Raw genomic sequence first — 22,100 nt, 5'->3', positions numbered from 1 at the left:
CAGTGGGATTTATGGTTTATGTGACCTACTGAAGCAACATATGGTTTGGAGTATATTTGAATTGGGTAATCCTGTTTTACACATGCAGGTGTGATGGATTATACGTGATATAAAACCATTATCCAATTGGGTAGTCAATATCTGAATACAGTCGCGGCTTCGCATTCCCTTTGAAAATCCTTTCATCATCTAATTTCTTTGAGTTCTCTATAATGAATTCAATAAGGAAACCACTTTCCTCCGATTGGTTAGCTCCTCATATCGGGGTATGTTGTGGTCGTCTCTATTTATTATGTTGGCTATATTTGGAATTCAGTGCGACAGAATTGTGTTTGGCTCATTTTGTGGAGATTGGGTTTGGTCAAATCAACCATCTTTAACAAATGTACACTTCAAACACATTTCCTTTTTATCAGCGACAGTCACAGATGTTAGTCAGTCCTCTCTGGTGGCCGCGAGGTCACGGAGCAACAACAAGGAGGTTATAAGTTTTCTTTTGGGGGGGGGGGGGGGAATATCAAAACAGTGCACTATGAGAAGCAGTTAGTGGAGCAAAGTATCAACACATGACATGCATGTGGATGTCACGAAAACCAGAATAACAAGGATGCCTGCACATTGTGCCGAATACTCTTGCACGCAGTGTCATACAATCACAATGAGGAAACTGTAATCTTGGGGGGGGGGGACATTTTAAAATTAGAAGGGGGGGGGTTGTCTTCCATATTTTAACATTAGAAAAAAATTCAACCTTTTGAGAAAAAAAGTATATATATCCATCCATCTATTTTCCGATCCGCTTAATCCTCACAAGGGTTGCTGTGGGTGGGGGTGGGGGGTGCTGGAGCCTATCCCAGCTGTCTTCGGGCAGTAGGTTGGGTTGCCAACCAATCGCAGGGCACACAGAGACGAACAACCATCCGCACTCACACTCGCACCGAGGGACAATTTCGAGTGTTCACTCAGCCTGCCATGCACACTTTTGGGGGCGGGAGGGGGGGGGGGTTAAATCCCCTTACCTGGCATGTGCCACGTCCTCAAAAATGAGTCACGATCCTATAGCACCATGGCACCAAATTCACATATGATCGTTTTGCTCGCCTTTTACCTTTCACGGGTCACAGACTTATTTTGACCAGTATATTTGCATGAAACAGTGAAACAAATTGGATTTTGACGGAAGGTAACCTTTAGCAATATTTGCTTTGGACATTGTACTGTATTCTTTGAAATATGTTCCCGTGCTACAATGCTTTGAATTGTGTCAAACTTTGTATGTCATGCTGTATTCAACCAAATGATGGTGTATATTTGTTGCAGGAAACCAGCTGGCACTTTTAATTCTCCACAGAAAAGTCAGGATGGAAAGTGTGCAGGTTTATGTGTGCAGACCTATTGCTCCACTAGAGACAAGATGACAGATGACTTTAAGCCGGCACTTTAAACTTTGGCAGCCTCTCGGTGTCAAATGGGAGGACTACCTTTGTCTTTCCTCCAATGGATCTAATGGCCTGCTTGGAACGCAGATGGTAAGACCACTGGGCTACAGCTTTGATGGGTACGTGGATATTGATTTCATGCTGACAGCGAGAGGAACACGTCTTTGTCGGGTTGCCAGAACCAACTGCCGAAAGGCAAGTCGGTTCACTGATTTCTACCACCACACTACACTGCACTCATTTTTCCTCAAATCCTAAATCCACCAATATTTAATGAGTGCTTGTTCTTTGAGTGGTGTTTTATGAACCCAGTCATATCTCCAGTGAGCACAAAATCACTGATCATCCATTCCCTCCACTCCCAGTTAAAAACAAATTAATTGCCTGTCTCATAGAAGAGAAGTACTCTAGCTGTATTTGCCTCAGTTCATAGAAACTATTGTTGACAAATATTTTCAGAGTTAACAGCAGAGCTCGCAGTTTTTCCAGACACAAGACATCTTTCTTTTGTTGTGACTTGCAAATGCAGACTTGAGATACGAGCTATGAATGGTGGCAGTTAAATAAACGTTGAGCGTCTCTTCGGCAAACAGTAGGCAATTCTTCAAAAAAGTGGCATCAAACTCTTTCCTACCCATGTATGTGTCTGTCTTCAAGTCTCCCCACATTGGCCATTCAGTTGATGCAGTGTGACAAAAACAGTTGGATTTTTTTTTTAATTCTGGTTACTTGGGTCATTACTGTATGTTTTTTTTAATAAAGTACAATATCACCGAGCACTGTTTTCACTCATTAGAACAATTTTGGTTTTTAATGAGGAAAGGCTGGAACAGATTAATGACATTTACTTTCAGTTGAATGGGAAAACATGATTTGAGACCCGAATGTTTTGAACGTGGTCATGGAATGAAATCTATATCTCAAAGTACCACTGGATGTTATTTGATTTACAGTAGTTTTACACTCCAATTTGACTTGACATGTATTCTATTGGAAATTATTTTAATCTTTTTTTTTATTGGTGAAAATATAGTAAAAGTTGTACTGTATACAATTTTAATATAACCCTTTCAGATTTTACAGAGCTGTCATAAAACAATGACATGACAAAAAAATATAACCCAACGCGTTATGTGAGAAAATCTTTTATTTACTATAGAGAGGTTCTGCATTTATTCTGCCTAATTTCATTATTTGTCTCTTCATTATCTCTAAACTTTGCTAACTCAATTACCTTAACCTATTTTTTTCCAAGTTTAAAAATCCAGCACCACAGGCCAGCCCAATAATATCTACAGTACATGATCTTCACTCTCAAAAACTTTAAATGGGCATCTCATAAACACTATTTTGGTGAATCATTCATAAATCTGTGCATAATATAGCCATTATTTACAACAACAGCGCTATAAAATTAGATTTAACTTGCAAATGTGCATTGTGCTGGGTGCAAGTCTGCAGACACACCAGATGGATTATCATGTCATGTGTGGTGTTTTCTTTTTACAATATAGTGGTTGGGAAGTTTAAAAAAAGCCAAAGACAACTCCAATATTTTCTGTTTTTCTGATTGCACACTCGACCGTACGGTAAATGAATTAATAGATGACGTCCTTTTTTTTTAATCTGTTGACTGATGAGCTTGTTTTGTAGGCTCCAGAAGTCTGTTAAAAATGCGTAACCACTTTTATTATACAGTATCCAAGACTCAAAATATATATTTATATATATATATTGTTTTTTTTTTTTTAGAGGAGCACCTTACTAATTTTGAGAAGCAATTATTTTTCAGGTCAGTACCAGGTACCTGAAGCAAGGGATTTATTGAACAAAAGTGGGACATTATAACAGGGAAATTGGTTGAGTGGAGAACAACAGCTATCGAAAATGTCAGTCTTTAAGGATCCTACTGAAAATGTTATGGAATCATTGTGTATTATTTGGATACACTAAATTGGATACACTTCCATTCACTTAAAACAACCAACCAATAGAATCAGAATCAGAATCATCTTTATTGGCCAAGTATGTAGAACACACAAGGAATTTGTCTCCGGTATAACACGCTGCACTAGTATCATCGTAAACAACAAAATCATTGAACCATTTTAGAGTAACCAGTAGTTTTGTAGTACCATTTTGTGGTGCAAGAAGAGTGACTACGTCAGTGACTGTTTAAGGAGTTAATGGCTAGAGGGGAGAAGCTGTTTAAGTGTCTACTGGATTTGGTGCGCATGGATCTGTAGCGTCTGCCTGAGGGTAGTGGCTGAAAAAGGTGGTGGGCAGGGTGCGGGGGATCCAGGAGGGTTTTCCGTGCCCTTGTCTTGATTCTTGCAGTGTGCAAGTCCTCAAGAGTGGGTAGGGCGGTGCCAACGATTTTTTCTGCCGTCCTAACTGTCCGTTGAAGTCGGATTTTGTCCTTTTTTGTGGCGGCCCCAAAACCAAACCGTGATGGAAGAACACAGGATTGATTCGATGATTGCCGTGTAGAACTGTCGTAGCACCTCCTGTGGCAGGCCATGCTTCCTCAGCAGCCTCAGGAAGTACATCCGCTGCCGGGCCCTTTTCAGGATGGAGATGGTGTTGACTTCCCACTTCATGTCCTGGGAGACTGTGATTCCCAGGAACTTGAAGGTCTCGACGGTTGACACAGGGCAGTTGGATAGTGTGAGGGGCAACTGAGGAGAAGAATGTTTCCTGAAGTCCACGATCATCTCTACAGTCTTGAGCGTGTTCAGCCCGAGGTTGTGTCGGCTGCACCAGAGCTCCTGCTGCTCCACTTGTTGGCGGTACGCAGACTCGTCGCCGTCTTTGATGAGACCGATGACCGTGGTGTCGTCTGCGAACTTTATGAGTTTGACAGCTGGATCTGTTGAGGTGCAATCGTTTGTGTAGAGAGAGAAGAGCAGTGGCGAGAGGACACATCCCTGTGGGGCTCCAGTGCTGGTGGTGCGTATTGATGATGTTGTTGCTCCCAGTCTCACCTGTTGCGTCCGTCCCGTCAGGAAGCTGAGGAACCACTGGCAGATCGTAGGGGACACACCGAGGTGGAGTAGTTTGGGGGTGAGGAGTTCCGGGATAATGGTGTTGAACGCAGAGCTGAAATCCACAAACAGAATCCCTAGATCTTCCTTTTCTATAAAACAAAGAGTTCTTATTTCTTCAATTCCCATTGAGCAAAGGAGCAAGTTTTTATTTTATGCTCTTGAAACATTTTCCGTTGGCCAATTTCAGAGAAATATAATTTTTAACTTCCATCCATCCATCCATTTTCCAAACCGCTTTATCCTCACTAGGGTCGGGAGGGGGGGGTGGGGGCGTAGCCTATCGCAGCCGTCTTCGGGCAGTAGGCGGGGGACACTCTGAATTGGTTGCCAGCCAACCAAAGGGCACACAGAGACGATCAACCATCCACACCCACACTCATACGTAGGGACAATTTAGAGTGCTCAATCAGCCTGCTATGCATGTTTTTGGAATGTGGGAGGAAACCAGAGTACCCGGAGAAAACCCACGCAGGCCCGGGCAGAACATGCAAACTCCACACAGGGAGGCCGTAGCTGGAATTGAACCCGGTACCACTGCACTGTGAAGCCGACGTGCTAACCACTGGACTTACTGGGCCGCCAATTTTAAGCTTAAACTTAGCATTTTTTTTGTTTCAAAAACGTTTGGCATATTTGCGTTTGTCAACAGATACGCTCATTTGTAGTTTTGCATTTCAATGTGTTTGATCGCACGGCAAAATGTTGACTCATAACCTGTGGTGCAAAACTGCTTATTTCTGGCCTTGCTATATATTGTCCACATATACGAGACCACCATGACTGATAAATCAAGCAGAGCTGTGCTAGAGATTGGCACCTACTGTAACTATTGGACTACACATCACGGATGGTCACATCTCCACTGATAGATCGATCATGTTTAAATTGGAAAAAGCAGATGGTAAACGTGATTAACTATAATAACACGACATCATTGGGAGTTCAATATTATCAAATAGCTAACCATTGGACCCCAGCTATGCGCCAAACAAGGTAATCTTACCATTATCGTGTTTTTAGTGTTTTCGTCATGTTGTTTCAAAAAGGGAAACATCCCGAGTTCAACCAAAGCATTTCTGCTCTCAAATTGTCATGATTCTGTTTGTGACCAACACCTGCAGCTGCACACCTGTTGGTCGTTATGTTATTAGTTGTTTAAAAGGACTCCCGGCACGACCGCTCAGTGTTGGGTCATTGTTTGTTTGTTGCTGTGTGCACGTGTCATGTTTTGTTTTCTGTCTTAGGTTTTTGCTGCTTTTATTTCTTGTGATTTTGCTGGACTTTATTTGAATGAGTTTTTGAGTTAGTTTCTCCTGTGTATCGTGTTTGACTGTTTGCATTTTTGTTAAATACATTTTGGTCAGCCACCCTGCTCCTCCCTGCTTTTTGGGGTCCTCCAACTAACTACCACCTCGCAAAAGGTAATACAAATTGGGTTTCATAATTAGCTCTCTCGTGATAATGTCACTGAACTGTAAATGCACTCAAGATGCCCTGCGCTTGGCTGGCAACTAGTTCAGGGTGTGCCCCGGCTACTTCCACAAGTCAGCTGGGATAGGCCCCGGAACGCCCGCGACCCTCGTAAGGATGAGTGGCTCTGAAAATGGATGGATTGGATTATCGTCAGGTGAATCTCAAATTGAAAAAGTGTTGGCTCCTTGCAAAGATATGTTCCCTTGCCCACGTGTTTGTAGAAATGCGAGTGATTAAAGTTTGTCTTGTAGTTGTCAGTGCGTGAAAAGGCTCTTGCATGTCTGGAGGATGACCTGCGTGTGCTGTGAGTTTGTTGGCTGCTTCCCCTCAGCATCAGCAGCGTGGCCATCTGGGTAATCCCACACACACACCTGCGCTTTCTGGGAGTGTGCCATCAGAGGTCATGCAAAGGCTGCTTCCCTGAAGGGAAGGAGGGGGTGGGAGACAGAACGCAGAGCTGGATGGGTCGGCTTATATACATTAGAGACCGGTGTGATGTGAAATGTTCATTTGAAAATTTATTAATTGAGAACAGCTGATGTCGATGTGTTTTAGATTTAGTCCCTACTCATGGTTTGTCGGTCTCTTCAGCTTATTGTGTCTACCTGTTCTCGACAGCTTGATGACTTTCAATGATTCTTGTCACTCCCTTGAGTTTAGCAATCAGCTCCCTCCACCTCTTGTGTTGTCCAGGAATTCCTCATTGTCTCATCAGTTTGGATTTTGTTCTCTGCTTTCTTTCAGTCTTTGTCACGGTCACAAGTCACATACCCTTGTCTGTTCATTGAGACTTACCATACTGAGTTTTTTGTTTACTCATGTTTCTTTGTTTCTGTGAGATTGGACTTTTTAATGTCTTTGTTGATTTTGTATGTAGATTTTTGAACAATACCCTTGCTACAGTTGGAACGATTAAATATTTGGTTCAGTTGACCCCGCAATCCTGCCTTGCTTGTCCTGCTTCCCTGCATTTGGGTCCCCCACCCTGCCACGACCTGGCAGAGATTTAAATCACTTGTACATACATACTTTGTATCTTTACTTTACATGCATACATACTTGTACGTACATACTTTATATCACAATCAACAATCGTCCTCTGGATCATACTCAAAATTAAAGATAAAAATGAGGCTGATCAGATTTCTTCAAGATCACCCAAAAATTATTATTATAATGTCCATCTATTTTATGTCCCGCTCATCCTCATGAGGATTACAGGAGAGCCTCAACTGACTAACTCAACCATAGGCCAGATAAAAACATTCATTCACAATTTTAAGCAGGGGTCACCAACCTTTTTTAATGAGCGCTACCTCTTGGCTACTGATTAATGCTAAGGGCTCCCAAATATGCTCAAAAATACCAGTATGAACTGACAACCATTAATGATGAATATTAATTCATGGGAAGACACTGATCCTGTTCATGATTTCTCACAATTATTGGGAAACAGATCAATAAACACTTCATTTCTGCCAGTGTTTACATTTTCAAATCCTCACTTCCAAACTATTCCTAGAAAATCACAATGCCCCATCACCTTGAGACATATTTATGAGTGACCTAGATCAACGATTCTCAATTAATCAGAGTGCCACAGTTCACGGATCAATCATATCAGGTGTTCCATGGGAAATGATCACATTTCATTTCTTCTCTGCATTTCCTTTTCACGAAACATCATTTATTTTGGATTATCTTGTTGAAAGTCTTGCAAGAAAAGTGGAAAAATGTGGAGATCCATTGGAGTAACAGACTTTATTTTTGCAGCTATCAGGACCAGCTGTCTCAATTCTTCTGTCCAAAGAGGCAAAAGAAATGAATAAAAAAAGGCACTGAGTTATTTGGGGATCTTCAAGTTCAAATAACTTCATACAAGGATGAACTTGTTATGCAAAAGAAGATTAAAGAGGTTATGGAATACGTACCGTAATAAGAACTGGTATGATCCGCCTTTGTATTCATTATAAAACTAGCTTGCGGGGTTGGGTGGGGGGTGGGTGCGTTATACACTTCTTGTCATGCCCACTTGGGCACGGTCCAGACTGATCCACAGATCATTAGGTATTCATATCTGAAGGTCAGATGTTCTTCCCCCGAGGTTTGCCGTGAGTGCTGGCTGAGTTTGTGTGTGTCTGCAGAATTTTTTGACGAGGGCTGTCAGGCACCAACTGGAGTAACTCCCTCTTTTTCCGCCCACATCGCTTTCCAAGTTCACACTGACAGGTTACACATCCACTGTATTGGGTGCTGCACAATACAAACACAGAGGGATAAAAGCATGTCTGCAAGCCGCCCTGTTGCTCAAACTCCACAGTCATGATTGACTTTGTTCATCACACACAAGGCCGCAAGAGACTCACCTGGGCCCAGTTCTGACCAACATGACCAGTTTAACAATGAGGCTTTAGAGAAAGAGAGTTCACGCTTCACTGAAATTATTCTACACAGAAAAAAAGAATAATTTGGGTTCCCTTACTGATGAATCCCGCTAAAGCAAGCACTGCAATGCAGTTTATATCATTAATTTAAAAATGATATGTGCAAGCCATAATTATTCTTTATATAAACTGTGATTTCACTTGACATGATAACAAACTATGCAGATAAATGAGTACAGGTACCTGGCTACAGCACTTACCGCGGTCTCCCTTCGAACAAAAAGCTTTCACTTTTCTAGGCACGCTTTCGACAACATGTTGGAGTATGTAATTGCTGTCCATTCGCCCAGAAGGGGACTTGTGACATTACTGATGTTGGTGCATACTCTCTGTTGTAGTTTACCTCAAAGGAGTTTGATAGGGTGGAGCACAGGCCTCTCAATTTTCTTTGCACCAAACCCAGCCAACCACGGCTTTGTGCACGAGGGTCATGTTGGATCTGTTCAAAACGTTACCCACAGAATATCCATCCATCCGCTCGTTATCCGAGCCCCTTATCTTCACGAGGGCCGCATGTGTGCTGGAGCCTATCCCAGCCGTCTTCGGGCAGTAGGTACACCCTGAACTGATTGCTAGCCAATTGCAGGGCACACATAGACAAACATTTGCGCTCAAAGTCACACCTAAGGACAATTTAGAGTGCCCAATTAAATGGCTTTCATTTGATGACTGTTCATAGATACAGCCTTGCTTGACACTTTTTGGAGGAATTTAAAGTAGTTTACGCACTCTGCAAAGCCAAATTCAAATTCCAGACATTATCACCCATTCAAATCATAGTCCATGACACCCCCCCCCCCCCCCCGAAAACATGAAATACCGAACCACCTTCTGATTATCTTTTATGTCGTAAAAATTTCATTTCGGGCGTAGAATTTAATGATCTGTTCAAATAATGATAGTTAATTTTAACAGAGGTAACAAGCATCTGAAGCAAAAAATATCCATATATCCATCCATCTCTAATCCACTCATCCTCCTCGGGGTAGTGGGTGCGCTGGATCCTATCTCAGCAGACTTCGGGCATTAAGCGGGGTACAACCTGAACTGGTTGCCAGCCTATTGCAGGGCACACATAGACAAACAAACATTTGTGCTCAAAGTCACACCTAAGGACAATTTAGAAAGCCCAATTAACCTGCCACCCATGTTTTTGGAATGTGGAAGGAAACCGGAGTACGTGGAGAAACCCCCCCCCCCCCCCAGGCACAGGGAGAACATGGAAACTCGACTCAGCAAGGTCGGAGACTGAATCAAATCCTGCACTTTTGCAGTATAAGGCCAACGTGCTGACCAGTCATTCATCGTGCCGCCAAGGCAAAAAATAAACGTTGTCAAATTATGACTCAAAATAAGATGGCGGGATTGTTGTGTACGCTGGCAGAACTAAACCTGTAAGCAAGACGTTTTGATAATTGTTTCGATGAGAAAGCGGAGTAAGTTTTAATCTTTGTTGTGTTCAACAGTTGTTTTGTTCAACAGTTGTATTTGCAAGAGAATAACTATTTAAGTATCAAAGAGCGCTATGAGAACAATCTTAGAATACATCTTGTTTTAAATGGGAGCTTTTACTCAAGTAAATATCTCTTTCAAAATTCTTAAAAATATTAGAAGTAGGAAAATGTGATTAATTACAGACATTTCTGTGATTAATGTAACAAAAATGGAATTGCTTGACAGACCTGCTACATTGACATCAGCCCCTGTGTGTGTGAGTTGGAGTGAAGTGTTGACTTTTGTTCAAAATAGATCTGCTGGCTGGCGTGTGTCATGCCTTAATGACCATGGGAAAATGACGATCCTTGAGCGAGAGCAGTTAACTCATTCGGTACCAGCCAATTCTGGACCAAGTCTGAAAAGACGTTTAAACACGTCTTTGGGAGTGAATGAGTTAAGAAGCTGCGATTATAATTCCCGTACTGTCTTTGACAGTGACTGTGTCTTTCTCAATTACATCTCTCTCATGCGGGCATCAACAAAGACTCCAAACACATTCGCGGCCACTTTTCCAGATGAGAAAACAACTGCGATTTTGTTGATGAGGTGTGTTATTGTGTGCTGGTGTGCATGCGGCATCCACTTTGCGGTAGCAGAGATAAAACTCGATTTAGCAAACTAATATGAAGAGGAGACGTTCGGCTTACAGTGGGAGTGCGCCAGTCAGTGCTGGTGGTCTCCCTCCCTAAATGATCCGCTTTCCAGTGTGTTTTTTGCAATGACCTTGGATAACAATCAAGCCACACAAACACGCGCGCACACAAACGATTGCCTTGTTAGCTTTTATGGAAATTACATTGGTGCATGTGTTGGGTGCATTCAGGCCTCATCAGTAATCAAAGTTGTTCTATTTTTTTTTCCTCCTACCACTCTGGGCTGTTTATATTCACAAATCTGTTCAACTGTTAATGCAACATCTCAGCCCTCTACTGCCTGTGACTAAATAACTTAACTGCAGACCAAATATTTAGTTTTGCTGTTCATATGTGGACTCAAGAACACAATGTGCAAATAAGTGACACAAATGTACTTGCCACTGTAGAAATGTGCACATAGTGCAGTTGTGAAATACAACCATTTACTTAAGAAGCTCAATTGCAGCCGTTATTGCTCTGACACATACAAAAAAAAGTCCTCTTTACATCCATACGCGATGTGTCCTAAAAGCCCCAGGACATGTATCACAAAACATATTTCAAATCCGAACTACAAAACTTGAGTTAGATTCAGGCCAAACGATCAACCTACATGTCAACAAAACGACTTTGCAGCGTTTGCTTCATTTAGTGCATGAGAAGAGGCGAGGCAGGCAATTTGAAGGTTGTTTTACCACGGCAACGTGCCTGCTCACAATATCCTGAGCATCTGACAGTTCCTGGCAAAGCAAAAATTGCCATGCTGCAACAACCTCCCAAATCGATCAACCTGTGATCCCACTCGCTACTCCCCGCCTTTTTTTTTCTTCAATTTAAGGGGGAACTGTTCTGACAATAGAGAATCCTTCCAGAAGATCATCGAGGCATGGCAGGGAACGCTGGGAGAATGTGATTGATTCCATGGGGATTACTTCAAAGGGAGAAACTTTGGAATTTAGTTTGAAGCTGTACATTTGAGATGTACAAAGTGTGCTCTCTTACTATTGGGCAAGTTCAAGCTCCTGCCACATTTATGCTCTAGTTGCTATGTCGTTATGTTATATTGTTCTGCAAACTATCTACGTTATGTTGCATTACCTTAAATTTCCTTATGTTGCATTATGTTGTATTACTTTATGCTGATTAAAGTTAAGTTGCATTACATTATGTTATGTTGCGTTGTGCTACAATACCTCATAACATAAAGTACCATATGACAACATAACATTAGGGTCATGTTAGGTTTTGCTACAATATGTTGTTTGGTTGTGCTATATCCTTTTGTGACATTACATTTTGCTCTGCTAGGTTGTGCTACGCTACGTTGTGTGACTCTATGATATGCAAGCTACGCTGGGCTACACTCCATTGTCCTACGCTACATTGTGTTACGTTACGTTTTGTAACATGATAATTTTGCTACATTTTTCTACCTTTTGTGCTTGTTTGCATTTTAAAAGACATTTCAAGTATCTTCGTACTTTCAACTAGTACCTTACAACCACAGTAGTGTGGTTACTATCATCCAGTACCTTACAACCACAGTAGTGTGGTTACTAAGGATACATTGACAAATCAACAATGTGCGACACGTTTGTGATGTGAATTTGGAATCAGAAATGACTTCAAAGACTGCCTCATGTTGGAGCTCTTAAGCCTTGGAGCGAGGTCATGAGGTTTTGCAACCTCAGGCAATACCAGACACCAATGTATTTGATGGTGGTCGAAAAAGTCAGGAAATGAAAAAATACCATTTTCGAGATTGTTTTGTAGGGGGTGGGGGGGGGGGGGGGGGGGGTTCAGCTGCATTCCATCCATGACCATATACTGTACTTTTCTACATGCACTCCGAACAGAGAGCCTGTTTGCTGTTTGCTTTAGAGAAAAACAAGAGAGTAAGACGCTGATGCCAGACAGTGACGCATGATCAAGAGGACTCAAGACATTGGAACAGTCCTGCAGCAGATAACACTTCACTCCTCCTCTGCACATATTTATAATTCAGGAGGTGTTCCTCACCATCTTTACCACTGCTGCACCCTTGCTAGTCATCCCCACCACAGATTTATAATTTATCAGCCGTTGCCTATAAATCTTTGATTGTTTTTAGAGCACCCGTTGGGGATGCAGTGTATAATTTAATATTCTGTAGCCGACGTAAGCCTATTCAGCAAGTACATTGTTCTTTTTTTTTTTTTTTTTTGCAAGGTCAAACATTTTCCACTCATCTTATACAGACCACTCATAGGACTTCAGACCCACGAGGCCACTTTTCAATATTTAAATTAATCATTTCTGCTCTCCACTAAGTACATGTTTGAAATAATTCCACATTTCAGTTGCCTGAAGATGAGGGTGTGAAGGTCATACTGGAGCAGTTAATTCTCATTGGGAGCTTAAAGGCAAATCCACGGGGTGTAATGCTACAAAAAAAAGACATTGGATTTGGCTCGAGTTTGGGATTCATTTTATTGTATACCCGGCCCCGGATAAGCGGTAGATGATGGATGGATGGATGGATGGAACATGTAACAAACTTTCCAGGTTGATGAAATCAATGTCCCCACCAAAGATTATGTTGAACATTTTACACAGGAGTACTGTAAATGCAAATGCACCCAGCAGAGTTCCATACTGGGAATCATGCCAACTTTAATTTACTGCTCAAGTTTTGTGCTGACATTACCAAAATTTCCACTCCGATCATCAGACCATAAATACAAAATTGTTGTCATATTACAGATACACATTCGATGAGCTATACTGTTGCTCTTGCTGCTGGCTTACTGCTGCTGTTGATTCTGCTGAGTCAGGTACCTGCAGAGTTTTGGCTTAAATAAAGCACACGTGGTTGATTGTAGCCAGTAATGATTTGGCCCACCCCAAACTTCACGGTCAAAATCATAAATGAGGCTTTACGTTCACTCAATTAGTAGTTTGGGAAAGTTTGTTGGCACCTTAGACAGCTGGCCAAAATAAAACCTCTCCTCTCACATGAACACTTTGAGACAGTAATGCATGCCTTTGTCACATCCCGGCTCGATTACTGCAATGCCCTTTACTTTGGAGTCAGCCAGTCCTCCATTAAGCGCCTTCAGCTGGTCCAGAATGCCGCTGCTCGCCTCTTGACTGGTACTTGTAAGAGGGAGCACATAACTCCTACTCTGGCATCCCTTCACTGGCTCCCCATTCATTTTAGAGTTATTTTCAACATCCTCCTATTTGTTTTCAAATCTCTGAATAATCTCGGGCCACCTTACCTCTCTGAGCTCATCCGCCCCTACACACCTGCCCGGCGCCTCAGGTCTGTGGACCAGACATTATTAGAAGTTTTTTTTTTTTTTTTGTTTTTTTTTGTTTTTTTTTTCCCCAAGATGGCGCCAGAGTAGGCAGCCTTCGGCAAGTGCTCTTCAAGAGCCTTGCTTTTTTGTTCTTTTTTGGTGTTTTTGTCTTTTGTTTTGTCACATGTTGTTTGTTGTTTCATTGTGTGGACCTGATATGGACTGTTTTCAGCGCTTTTTGGCCACGACATTCGTCAAAGGAGCAGTATCTGTGCCTGGCGGTTGCGCCTTCTCGGCAGCACGCCTGTACCAGCACAGATTTTGATTGGGAGGAATGTCGGCGCCATTGACTGTCGGTGCTGGACAGACCTGGGGCGCTTGTGTTTTTTGCGCCAGTAATGGGCAGCATTTTTCACAACCCCGATTTGTTCAGTGGCTATGTCAGCGCTGTTGGACAGTTGGCGTTGGTGCGGCTGGATGGATGGCCGCTGAAGTTGAGGATGAGGAGAGAGGAGCGTTGGCGAAGAGCGCCGATGCGTATTTGGAACCGTGAGTCGCTGATTGGAATTGAAATGGATTTCCATGGGACAGGAGAAGTGAATCAATCTCTTTTTTCGTCAATGGATGCTACAAGCTTCTTGTTGACTTTGAAACGTAGCTTGTAGCCGACGTGTGCACATTTTGAGCATGACGTCTCTGATCCACTGGTTAAAGGACACTTTGATTCTCTCCTCTTTCATCTCAATCCGCTTCAAACAACAAAGCGTGTGATGGAAAAGTGGTTAGAACTGCATGACTTGTCCGTGTTTTATGTTATGTGTTGTGTTTATTAGTTTACTTTGTTAACTGTTTTGTAAAGCGCTTTGTTACAGCTGCCGCTGTTGTGAAAGCGCTATATAAATCAGCATGTATTGTATTGTATTGTATTGTATTGTACCAAGGACTAAACTGAGGCTCAGAGGGGATCGAGCCTTTTCTGTTGCTGGTCCCTCTCTCTGGAATGACCTCCCACTGAACATTCGGCAAGCCTCCTCGCTGCCCATCTTCAAAGCCCTCCTCAAAACTCACTTGTATTCTTTGGCATTCGACTCAGCATGACTTAGATTTGTTCTTGGTTTTACTGTTTGGTGCTTTCTATCGACTTTATTACCGATTTGTCTTACTGTTTATTGGGCATGTTAAATTGCTCCATGTACAGCACTTTGTATGCAGCGATGGCTGTTTGAAAGTGCTCTATAAATACTGTTGACTTGACTTGACTGGACCTTCACGAAAGGGGAGCACCAGGTAACTTACAAGGATTTGCTGATTGGATCAAAGGGAGTCTTTAGTTTCAGATGTGTCACCATCAATATGATTAAAACATTCAATTTAAGTCAGGGATGTATCAACATGAGTGTAAAATGAAATTCAAATCACTTTGTGCAAGTACTTTTTAAGCCTGTGAAAAGTGAGTTTCTTTCCTTCAAATGGTGATATTTTTGTTATGTTTCTGTTGAGGTCACATTTGGTTTTGTTCCCTCATGTGCCCTGTTTGTTGCCACCTCTTCTCGTCATCAGTGTCCCTTGTGTTTAACCAATCAGCTCCCTTAACCCTTTGTGTCTTGTCCAGGTGTTGCTCGTCGTCTCGTCACTTTGCTTATATTTAGTTCCCTGGGATGTCTCAGTCTTCGTTGGATCATTGTGAGCGTCATTGCGAGCTGCCAGTTTCAGTGTGCTCCTGTCGCGTTATGTTTGTCATAGGTTTTTGCTACTTTGGTTTCATATAATTTTTCAGGACTTGGTTCAATGTGTGATGGGTCCATGGCGTCATGAAGCATGTTGACACAATGACACACTGTGTTGATACTGTGTCACTGACCAGTGACCTGCAGGACTTTCAAAATCCCTGTAGGCAACCTACTTGACAGACTGAACTGACTGATTCGATGATGAAGTGTATACAATATCATTCACATCCATGCATTCATATTGGATTATTCAATGTGTGAATAATCAAGTCAAGTACAACTTCATTGTCAAATGTGCAGCATACAGGACAGATGAAATTTCTTCCCTCTCAAGACAACTGTGAAAATTATGTAAATGAGGCTGCTTGTGGGCTTCGTCTTCACAATTTTTTATTCAGAAAAATAAATTGCTACAGTGTTTTGAATTTGAGTCTGTTGCGTTTCTCGCATGCTATTTCCCCTGCTGTGCAGAACACACGCTCGCATGGCACTGGTAATGCCGGCGTACAGAGGAACTGCTTTGCAAGGTGGGAGAGGTTTGGAAAAGTAGTGTGTTGGTCCTTCGATTATAACAGCGGGTCTTGACTGCGTGCAATTATCCCCTGTGCCAGGTATCACTGGACCTCAGATATGCATCTGCTGTTGCACTTCTTCACAATCTCCATACATCATGATCCGAATGTTGCCACAGGTCATCTAAAAAAAACAATCCTAACAAAATTGGCATTTAGAACGGTTTCCAAAAAACAAACTAATAATGATGAGAAACATGCCAGATGTAGTTGCAGAGGTTCTTTTGGTGTTTATTTTTTCCATGTAATTATTTATTCATTTAAAATGGTGTGAGCTTATGGTGTATTATTAAATATGTAACAGTCACTCACATGAGATACATACTTCAAATGCACAGCAATAAGGAAATATTTGGATAGGTGTATAAACTGTCCCCTTTTTTTCAAATTGTCTGCTCTCAGCCATACGAAGTGAATAACTTGCAGTTAAGCAATTGGTGAAGTTTAAATCTAAAGGGTAACCCAATTGTATACATCTTGATTTCACCCTCCATAACAATGCACTAATCAAGCTCGGACATTATTTTCTCAATGTGTTTACAGTCCACCTCTGCTGCTAAACTAATTTTACCTCATTATAATCTGTATGCGGTTCGTTGGCTAGATTCATTGCCTTGCGGCTGAAAATGTCAGTAGTTGGCCAGCCAATGAGCATCGATCCACTAATTAAACACGCAACAAGAAAACAAAATAAATACACATAAACGTAAATCTGCTGCTCCTAACAAACAATAAGTGTCTGTTTGTAGAGATAGTTTTAAATTTTTATGCTATCCTCTTCACAAACATGCAGGTGAAGCAGCTGACACCCACTTATGGCGCTACACCATCCACATCACGGTGGTGGCCGGGGGTGCAAGGGGTACACAACCTTGAAGGTCCAAGAAGGTTTTTAATACTCATACAACCTGGCGGAGGCCTGCTCGGAGCACCACAGCTAAATAAGTTTGTACGTTGCTGTCAAATCCCAGAAGAACCTTCACACCATGCTCTGAGTTATCATACCATAATCTTTTATTTGTCTCACAGCGGAGAAATTTACAATGAAACATTGGAGTAAAATTGCACTCCATCTAGCTGTATATGCCTCATTTTCTTAACTGCTTGTATCTGGGGACACGGGTGAACTAGAAATGATCTCGACTGACTTTGGTACGCCATGATTGAGAGTCGCCAGCCAATCACAGGATCGTTGCATCCTGTAGATTTGTTCTCAAATTTCTTACTCCAAGTGCCACCCGAAAAAAAAAATGCTTTGCTCTCCAAATGCCATCATACAACATTCAAATACACCAGCAGGGTTTTCAAAAACAAATCAGAGGTTATACGTATTTACAGTTTGAATGAGAACATTAAATATTGTGATTTAAAAGATTTTTTTTTAAATTATGATGCAGTTTAAATGTATTTATTTATTTATCGGTTAAGCAAAAGTTGTATCAAAATAAATATTTAAAAACACATCATGTATTTCAAATTTAAATGCAGCTCAACTCTTGTTAAAAAATTACTCGAAATAGTAAAACACTGTGATGAACATGAAAAGTAAACAAAATAATGTAGTCTTATTCCTTCACTGGTTTGATGTATGCTGATGCGAGGGAGGGTTTGACCGAAATATCAAACTAGCAAGCGGGCCTCAACTTGACATTGTTGGCACCTGTGCTCAACTGACTCTCATCCTCAGATTTCATGCTTAAATCACTTTCCTGATCTACGCTTTTCTTCATTGAATGAAGATAAGTTAATAGTTTTGTGGTGCTCTTCAGTACTGCTCATTCCGGATGGATTTACATTTTTTGTTGTTTTATTTGGACAACTTTATATTAATTTAATTCAGTGATTCTTTCGCCTACCACTAGAGGAGCCTGTCTCCCATTATGAGTACCAAACTTTAAGAATCACTTTTGTAGACAGCCATCACATTCACACAACCTCCATTGAACCTAACATGCATGATATAAAACAGTCCAAATAGACTTCAAAAGATTCTACAGAGGGTGATGGTGAAATGAGGCCTGCCGACCTGATAATATATGAGGGATTGAAAACAATTAACTTAATAGACTTTTTTAAATATTAATGTAATGTCATTGCAGATTCACCTATTGACCAAACGACCTTGCTCACTTATTGGAATTCATTTTAAACAAGATTGTAGAATGACTTGGAGCCCTTGTTACTACAATATGAAACTTCACAGGTTCCAAGTCAAGTCAAGTCAAGTCAAGTCAAGTCAACAGTATTTTTAGAGCACTTTCAAACAGCCATCGCTGCATACAAAGTGCTGTACATGGAGCGATTTAACATACACAATAAACAGTAAGACGAAATGGTAATAAAGGCGGTAGAAGGCACCAAGCAGTAAAATCATGCTGAGTCGAACGCCAAAGAATACAAGTGAGTTTTGAGGAGGGCTTTGAAGATGGGCAGCGAGGAGGCTTGCCGAATGTTCAGTGGGAGGTCATTCCAGAGAGAGGGACCAGCAACAGAAAAGGTTCAATCCCCTCTGAGCCTCAGTTTAGTCCTTGGTACTTCTAATAAAGTCTGGTCCACAGACCTGAGGCGCCGGGCAGGTGTGTAGGGGCGGATGAGCTCAGAGAGGTAAGGTGGCGCGAGATTATTTCGAGATTTGAAAACAAAGAGGAGGATCTTGAAAATAACTCTAAAATGAATGGGGAGCCAATGAAGGGATGCCAGAGTAATTTCCAGTAAGTGAAACCATCCTTGTTGCTCCCATCTAGGAGCAGAAATTAATATTTCTGTTCCCTGCACAGCACAACATCCTACAACCTAGTCGCCATTTGAACCTGATTAGAAGAAATGATGAGCCATTTTCACACACAACTCTCAATAAACGTTGCAGAAGGAGAATGTAAAACGCAATAGGAATTTTGCATCCAGTCAGTCAATACTGCCTGTGAAAACAAGGAAGGCACGGTGCAAACTGCTCATTTGATGCATTTTATTTATGTCAGTTATTATATATTTGATAGATATATTAGATAGTTGATAGATATATATATATTAGATAGTTGTCCCTCTTTCCCATTAGCACAGCCATTTTCGTAATATATGAGCACAAAATCAATTGTTTTGCGGCAGGATTACAAAAGAGCCTCTCCACTTTTTATTTCATTCCTGAACTACATGCTTTCCTCCTTTTGGATCAAAGCAAATGACTCCTCCCCTCCCCCTCTCAAAAAGCATAATTTTGCACACTGACCTCGAGCAGAGTTAAGTGCTAATTAAAGTGTTACAGCTGCAAACACCGCCTGGTGCCTTATTAATAACTTTACATAGTCCCTCAGACACATGTACTATTTCAAACTTATTTACTTCTTGTATTCAACTTATTTAATTCTTACTGTGAATTCCCTCTGTATTGATGGAGGTGATCGATGTTGAGGATGCGTCAAAGCATACTAATTATGTTTGGCTCACGAGGGGGAAGATGCTGCCATTATCGCGTCGCGATCAAATGAATCGTGTTGCAATCCCCCATGCCTTATCTTGGGCTCACTCTTCTGCCGCCTTCTTATCTATTAGTCTGTCAAGGAATGAAGATCGTATGATAACAGAACATTGTGTATTCCAGTCAGAACAGGTGTCGTTGCCTGCATGTTAAAGTACTCACAGACACTCTTTTCCCTTCTCAGGATTCTCGATGAGTGATTTGGGGACGAGTTTTCCTTGTGTGGCTCTTGTTCCACTCTCTTCCCGCATCAGATGAAGCACAAAGGTCAGGGGGTCGCACAACAAGGACCATGTGGTACATTCAGGCAAAGCTTTGAAAGGGTAGACGTGACACACTGGGCGAAAGACAGCGGGTGATCTTGCTGCACGACAGAGCAGTGAAAAAAAAAACGTGGTGTCAAAATTCTGTGATAAAAGCTGTGCGTGTGTGGCAAAGTCATGTGAAATAAATAATGCATAAGTATGCCACATGACCACAAAATGAATCCAAGAACTTATCAATAGGCAGTTAAACTCAAGTTGTCCAAAATGTTATGGATGTATTCAAAAATATTCCACATGCTGAAAATTGGCCCAACACCTGACAGAGTAAGTTATTGTATTCCAGAAAGGGGAATCCTGGCAATTGATTGGTTCAGTGTGGTTTGTCCTTATTAGGTTGTGGGTAAGTGGAGCCTGACCCAGCTGAAAGTACACCCTGGAATGGTCGCCATTCAGTCGCAGGGAATCCAAAGAGCTTTTAATATGATCACAAAATCTCCATGTAAATTACAAAATGTAAATAGTACTGCGATTTATCCATTTTGTGTTCATATTGCATTTAATTGAAAGATGTTTTTTTTCTCTTTCTTCTTTCTTCTTTCTACATACATTCTTGCTGCTGGAGGCTGTAAATTTCCCCAGTGTGGGACGAATAAAGGATATCTTAATAAACACAAATAGTGTCAAGACTAGCCTACTAAAACAGATTACAACGTGGCAGGAGCCCTGGGCACCCACATGTGGGGGCATCCACCGACCCCTAACCATTCCAACCAACTATCATTGATGAAGGGGCATAAAATGATGGGATGGTGGTATGAATTTCTATGATTGAGTAATTATGAACGCAACCATATCCCTACTCCACCAAGGGTGTGCACTGTTGTGCAACCACATTATCTCCAGAGCTCATTTTATTTCTGCTCTTGAAAAAATGTATATAAATTTATTGAGTTGGACAGGTCATAGGTCACAATACTGGTAGAAAACACTGTTCTAATATTTTTAGGCCATAAAAACCTGCCATCTGAAAGGGGTTGTCTCCTCATTTACGTCTCACTTTATAATGTACAAAGTATAATTATAGTGACTTTTCCCAACGTTGGATTAGTATGAAGAGTTACCATACTGGTCACTTGAAAAAATGTTTTTTTAAAACTATCTTTAGCCAATTTGGGATTGGATAATAGATACGGTACATTGATTGTAGCACACTTGTGGGAGTGTTCACCTCTTTATTGCGAATCGATCTATGAACAATTTCAACTAGTAATGTGATACAGAACCTTGCTGCAATATAATTACAGGCGCCCTACCTGTAGGTTAAGACGTGACGAATAAACATCATAGTACGAACAGCGTGATCTATTTGGACGGCTTGAACAATGTAAATAAATCAAATGAGACTCGACCTCCCTCTAGTGGAATACTGCTGGTGTTGCATTGGCAGCTGTGACAATTCACTTTTTTTTTAATCAAGAAAATTTGGAACTGCATCTTTTGTGCCAAGAGGAAATACATATTCAAATTAATTGATTGAAATGTAATAAATTATTTCTGTAACAATAAAGCTGCAAAGATATCTGCTAATAATGTCTCTGACAGCAAATCCAAAAGGATTTAACTCCCTCACAAACATCCTAAATGACCATAGGTCAACACAAGACAGTAGTTTGGAAGCGGTGCAGTGAATTCTCTTCGACAATGTCAACTGGGGGGAAAAATCATTTTCTTCATCTGCAACATGTTTAGTATGTGCAACCATTGATAAAACTCGCTTTTATATTCCTGAACAAACAAGAGGCACCAAGTTCACACGGTCTAACGCAATTGCAGCTGTTTGAATAAACAGGTCACCCTCAGTAAATCTACAAGAACAAATTCTCAACTGAAGTTTACAAATACTGGCCCCCGCCTCTACCTCTGACTCGCTCCTCTCTGCGGTATGTGCAAACAGTACAAGAAACACAAAGACAGGTGGTTATATATGAAATACGGTTGGAACCATTTGTTGTCTGCTGCGAAATCAAAATGTAAAGAATCTCGACATCAAAACACGGAATGGTTGAAGGCCAACAGGAAAGGGAGGCCCCTCATTATTCGAGAGGAAAGCAGCCATTTCTAATCTCTCTGAGCACTTCCTGAAGCAGTGAACCTACAGAATAAACTGCTGCCTCAACGTCGAGGTGGAAGTTTAAGCTTAGCATACCGCACATTGTGTGCACACGCACACATATGTAGCAA

General features: G+C 41.4%; 1 protein-coding gene and 1 long non-coding RNA gene across 2 annotated transcripts in view; one reads left to right on the top strand and one right to left on the bottom strand.

Annotated features, from left to right (window-relative positions):
- ada2a (adenosine deaminase 2a) overlaps positions 1 to 22,100 on the bottom strand; it is a 273,392-nt gene that overhangs the window by 163,574 nt on the left and 87,718 nt on the right. The gene's annotated exons all lie outside the window — the stretch shown is intronic.
- LOC127598208 (uncharacterized) lies at positions 755 to 20,753 on the top strand. Its single transcript, XR_007961875.1, has 3 exons — positions 755 to 1,529; positions 19,778 to 20,358; positions 20,515 to 20,753. It is a non-coding gene; the product is annotated as an uncharacterized LOC127598208 (long non-coding RNA).

This window comes from Hippocampus zosterae, chromosome 3, assembly GCF_025434085.1.
Source record: "Hippocampus zosterae strain Florida chromosome 3, ASM2543408v3, whole genome shotgun sequence".
Classification (NCBI taxonomy): Eukaryota; Metazoa; Chordata; class Actinopteri; order Syngnathiformes; family Syngnathidae; genus Hippocampus; species Hippocampus zosterae.
This window is presented reverse-complemented; position numbering and strand designations above follow the sequence as displayed.